Raw genomic sequence first — 6000 nt, 5'->3', positions numbered from 1 at the left:
AACTGAAGGAAACAATTGCTCAGTTTCTGTTCTTCCACTGCTGCAGCTTACTGAATATTTTTAATGCCTTTACAATGATGTAAGAAGAAAATCAGTATTAATATTCATGCTGTAAGCAAATATCTGTTTTAGATACTATTCTCCACAACAAGGCTATGGATTTAATAGGCTTTTACAGTATTATCAATAGCACAATGCTATGGCATTGATCCACAGCTATTGGGAACAATCCAATTATTTTTCAATTGAGTCAAAGCAATTAGTCAGCTTAGGCTGAAAATGTTTGTCAGATTTGCAGAGAGCTGAAACTCATGTTTTCCTTTCTGTCTTTATTAGCTGACTCAGAGACTTTGCCCTAACTGATGAATAAGGGCAAACAGCAGCAACTCAGAACGTGGTGGAAAATGCAAAAAGCTCCCCAAAAGTCTGTGGCTAAGGTAAGGATTGCCTGTAAATGGCCAGGTTGTTTCTGAGATGCGCAAACCCGTAGATCTCTGTCGGTGCTTCATCCTCCTTTAGAATGTGCTTAGCTGCAAAAATATATAGACTAGTCTTCATACTTTGATCTTTTTCTCTATTTGTTTATTTAAAAAGGAATTACGAAAATACATTGTTATATCCTAAGTATAAGAATCTAAGTGGTTGGTAAAGAGATGGTGGATAAAGCTATAAGGCTTTGGTACTGGCTATGCAAAAACAATGTTTAATCAAAGCTTTTCCCAGAAATAGTATATGTTTGTGCTGAGGTCAAAAATGTTTTTCTGGAAAGGTTTTTCTTTAAAACTGTTTTTAATTTTTGAAATGGCACTGCATTTTGACAATTATGTTGCCTCTGTTCAACAAGAGATGAAAAGATTCCAGCTACATTATGTCTGAGTATCCTGTGCTCTTGCTTGTAGTTTAATGATCTTTTGGAGGTGGAAGTAACATAGGCAAAGCATTAAAGACCCAAAGACTTACTTTTAGTCCCATGTTGGATGAGTAGCTGCTGCGTTATGGGTCTGACTAATAATTTAAGAAGTATTAAATTCTCTTTGACTTCTTTTAGAATTGTTGCTACCCAGATTAATGATATATAGCATCCAAATACTCTTGCTTCCAGTTGAAAGAACTGGAAGGGGGTGCCTCATATCTCTGTGGAGTGTTGTTTTTGCTCACAAAACATGAATACAACACAGTGGTTCTGTCTGCAGCAGGTGTGCTTGCATACGCTTCCTGTTTATCTGCTTCAGTTTCATAAAAGAGAATTGCCTGAATAGTGCTCTTATGTTTTACAGTGGAGAAAAGCTGACATGTTGCTACTGTGCGAGAACTGAAAAAATGTGGTTAAACCAGGACCTGCAGTGCTAAACTATTCAGACATAGGTATTCTTCAGATTTTGCTGAAAATCTGAGTCTTGATTCCATTATGTTGAAAAAAGTCAGAAGGTAACTTGATTGCTACAAAGACTGCCTATAATCTGGGTTAGTGCAGAACTGGCCCAGGAGAGATTGTAGTACTACAGATGTGATTCCCTCTGCCCTCAGTTGAGGGAAAGCTGCCCTTGAGCCAATGCCTCTTGAAATCAACTCACTGCTAGGTAGACCACAGCACCCTTGAGGGTGAGGCTGTAACCCAAAACTGCCCTAACTGGAGGTCTAAGGTTGAGATGGAAATGAGCTGGTGAATTTCTCTGAATTGAGTCAAAATGCAGAAGTAATGCACACAGTGGGGTTTCTTGAAGGTTAAAGTAAAACTAGTCATGGCAGCTCTCTTGGAATTAATTCAGCCTTTTGTCTGCCTGTCTGAGATGTTGTCTGGAGCACATATTGGGGACTGCTCTTGAGGTATACAGGAAAGTTCATTTGGAGCAGCCTTTTGTGTAACTTTAAAAAGTTAGCTCAGGAATCTATCAAAGTGAGAGCTTCTCTGGGTAAAGGAGAGTAGCTAGGGTTTTCTTCTGTCTAATCAACAGATTGAAGGCACTAATGTGGAATGGAAGAGCTTGGGCTAACTTCCAGGCTAATGTACTACTATACGTGGCAATACTTCTGAATTAATAGCAGTGGGATTTATGGACTCTCCCTTGCAGCTAGTATTGGTAGAAGGCTTAATAAGCCCTTATCTTGTGTATTCATACCAGACTGAATTTATGGGGTAGGGAGAGGGAACTGGAAAAGAGACCTCGAGCTGTCTCTACCAGAACATCCCATTTCAATATAATCAGTTTTGGTTTATACTATCACTGCAGCTGGATCTGGCCCTGATATTCTATTGAAGGGGGAAAAATATCATTATCCTTGGAAATTCTGAATGAATACAAAGTCTTGAAGTGTGAAAAAGGCTTTTTCTTGCTGCTTGGACTATGTTGTGGCAATTTGAGTTATGCGTGTTTGGACTGATGCATTCCAATGAATTTGGCTTGAATTGTATGTGACTGTTGTAACGCTAAGTTAGAAATATTTTGTGAGGACATTAAAACAGTATTCTAGAGGGTTTATGACACACTGTGCCATTATGTACTGCTGTATAAAAGTTGAATAAGAAATCAACTGAATGAGCTGCACTATTCACTTAAGGTTTCCTAACCTACGAATGATGCGATCACTCTAGGCACAAGAATTGCAAAGGTTTTATAAGCATCATTAGGCATATATTTGCATGTTTTCAAGGCAGAAAAAAGCTACAAAAGCTATAGAGTTAAACTTTCAAACATAAAGAAGTTGGCTTTGGGTTCTGTGGGGTTTTTTTTTAAATTTTTTTGTTTGGAAGTCACTAGCCTGTGGTATGAAATGCTGTTCTTTCCCCCTCCCCTCCTCCACCCACCCATAAGAGGAGAACAAAGGGATTGGGTAGTGTTGCATTGACTCCATATCTCTTTTCTAGATGAGATTTCCTGTGTTGCTGTTGCTCACTGGCAGTATGCGACTATACCACCACTACAAAAGGAATTTGCATCTATTCAAAGCAGTATCCACCTACCCCGCTACCTCTCTCCTTTCCAGTTATGTGGTATGTTCCCCAATCTTTTTTCAAGAGCAGAAAGCTAAAGATGATGATTTCATGGGCTGACACTGCTGGAGGGTGCCTTGACAACACGGGCTCTCGGCATGTGAAGTGAATTCCTGTGTAATGCTGAGCAAATAGAGCTCTTCCCAAGTAGCCATCAGCTTTTCTCAGCTCAGGACTGCTGAGAAAACTGCAATGTGGGAGCATGTGAGATGGCTCATGCTCTTTTTAAGTGAGAAAATTACTACCTTCCCTGCTCGCACAGACTACGCTATTTTGAAGTTTGTGTTGCTGCTCAGCTCTTGAGTTACAATAACCAGTAACAGAAGCAAGTTCTCACTATGGGCAGGGGCTGGAAGGAGATGAGTTGTGCTTCCTCATTGCATAGGACAGGAGAGACTGGAATTCAGGACTGTTCCTGGATCAGGCATGTGGACTGTTCAGGACCAGGCAACAGAAAGCAAAGGGGATTTGGAAGTGGTGCCAAGCCCCTCTGTGCCTGCCCTTTAAAGTTTTCTCCTTTTGACTTCTCCCTATGATGTGTGACCGCCCTATTTCTTTCTAGTTTGCCCTATCAGTATGTTTCCTGGCCCACATACTCCTAAAATTGGCTGTGTGTGACCCACTTACTTTGCCCTCTGTGCAAATCTGTTGTCTACAATTTGCCTAGGAAGTATCTTCACATTTGCCTTTCTCTTCCCCTTAAGTTTTGACATCCACTCTTCTGTCCAGACCTAGTCTATTTGGGCTCTTTGTCTGAATCATTACTCCTCTATCTCTGATGTGAAGAGTGGAGGAGTTAGAGTTGCAGGGTTTCTGCTTGGGCATTGGCGGTAGAAACACTAAGAGGTGGCCTCCTTGCCCTCGGTACTTAAACTTTATTTTCCCTTGCTCGAAACATTAAGTAATAACCATGCAGAGAGTCTGGATGCTACTTGGATGATCAAGAACTAAAATATGCTTAGCTGAACAGGGCTGGTACATGCACAGGCTGAGATATATTTAGATATATTTGTATCTGCAATATAATTGCTTTGCCATTTATAATGTTTCCCCTCCAACCTTCTTTTTGCAAGGGTCTGAAAGCTTCCCTTCCCTCACAAAAAACAAAGCTGAAACAGACACCCGGCAAATAAAACATAAACTGTAGCAATCAATGCCTGGAAGTGTTACTATAAGCGGCAATTTCAGCATCCTGTTTTGAGATGCTGGGCGATCTTCTGTTACGGTTGGCATAGGTAAAATGTGGACCACAGTCTAAGGAAAGTGCAGGTCGACAGAGGTTTGGCAGAAAGCACCATGCATGACTGGAGACTTAGAAAGCATAGTTTGCAAAGAAAGATGGAACAAATTGTGTGTGTGTGTGTGTTTTTTTTTTTTTTTTTTTAAATTTGAGAAGGCCTGCAAAGAGGAGAAGAATAATTGACTTTCTTTTTGTCTTTGTACATAAAACAAAAACTTACAATTTGAACCATGGCGAGGAAGGATTAGCTAGCATTGGAGAGCTTATCCCAGTATTCGAGTGTGTTGAAGTGCTAGAACAGGTTGTCCAGGCTAATTGTGGTCTCCGCCGTTGGTCTGGCCTGTTTTTCAGCACACTTGGTTGATTCAATGCTTGTCTTTGAGGACAAACTATACCTGGCTGCCTCTGAGGTAATTTTCAGCCTTTGACATTATTGGGGTCAGTAATGCACAGTCCTACGAATTGTTGTGCTTGTTGTCCAAGCAACTGGACAGTATGCTCCTGTGCTGGGACTATACTGAGCCCTGAGGGGTAGGACTACTAAGGAAGATCACTTGTGTAATTGTGATACCTTGCTTGAAAAAGTAACCTTAAGTATTGCATTGTTCTTCTTCCCCTTCCCCCCACTTTTTTTTTTTTTTGAATGAGTAAACTTGGTAATACCACGACACGTTTTTCATTACTAATTAAAAAAAATAGTCTCTTTAAATGAAATTCAGTCTTAAAATGCAAACTGGTAATTTGGGATTAAACCCACTGAGTGTGTTGCAGCTTTCTAAATGAAGAGTCATGAAAACCCATTCCAGGAAAACTAAAGACATTGCCAAATTTGGAAATCCAAACATGTTTAACATATGGACATGCAGAGAAACATCGGTCGGTCCTGAGAGTCCATAATGACCTGGTGAAATCCTAGGAAGTTATTGGCAGGGATGGAAAAAACACTAGTGGGCTCCATTCTGTATGAAGATTGGACAGTTGATCACTGGTTATGGTGCCTATCAGTGTTCCTCCTCTGTTCTCTTGAACCTTCGATGGAGTTAAGAGCTCAGTGCAGCTGAGGAAAAGGAGCTTGGCCCTTCCTCAGGAGGGCCCTTACATCTGTAAGCAGATGTTAGCTGAAGCAAGCTGCCTCATCGTGTCCTTGCGGGCCCCTTGCACTGCTGCAGGACAACTTCATCAGGCTATCTCGTATGTTAGAATCAAGTATATTTCTTTTTAGTACTTCTGAAAATTGCAGGGCTTCTTCCTTGCCTGGAAGAAATTTGTGCCATCCCCAGGACTTGTCTCTGGGAAATCGACTGGGCACTGTGGGTGAGATGACTGATTCCCTGTGTGGGATGGGAATACGAGACTGATACTAGAAACGGACCTTCTGCTTTGCTTCCTTCCTTCCTTGCCTGCTGCTCCTCACCCACAGGACTTGGGAATGCGGGGAGGCTGTCTGCAGAGCAGCCAGGAGCACAGCTTCTGGGCATGCCATGTTCATTTGGTCAGAGAGGGAAGGGGGGATGGGACTCTGGAGGTGTGATGGGGAGGGTCCTGGTCAGACTTCTCGTATACAGATAGGCACAATGCTCTAACTTTTCCAGCCTTCAATAATGTTTGATACCCATGTGCTACTTCAGTACACACAATTAGCTTGTCTTCCTTGACTAAACAGCTTCCTTTGCAGGGAGTCTATAGATGTTGACTTCTTAACTGTGCTTCACCTGCCATGCTTGCTAATAGCCACAATTACCGGATTCTGCCTCTCTAAATTCTCTTT

The 6000-nt window shown here is 41.5% G+C and overlaps 1 long non-coding RNA gene across 1 annotated transcript in view; it reads left to right on the top strand.

Moving 5' to 3' along the window:
• The first annotated feature begins 343 nt into the window (after positions 1–343).
• Positions 344–6000, top strand: part of LOC138067544 (uncharacterized) — a 67286-nt gene continuing 61629 nt past the window's right edge. The window contains exons 1-2 of the long non-coding RNA XR_011141698.1: positions 344–437; positions 2867–2992. This is a non-coding gene — a long non-coding RNA (uncharacterized lncRNA). The remainder of the gene's footprint in view (positions 438–2866; positions 2993–6000) is intronic.

This window comes from Struthio camelus, chromosome 5, assembly GCF_040807025.1.
Source record: "Struthio camelus isolate bStrCam1 chromosome 5, bStrCam1.hap1, whole genome shotgun sequence".
NCBI lineage: Eukaryota > Metazoa > Chordata > Aves > Struthioniformes > Struthionidae > Struthio > Struthio camelus.
The sequence above is the reverse complement of the archived record's forward strand: the minus strand, read 5'-3'. Positions and strand labels throughout refer to the sequence as shown.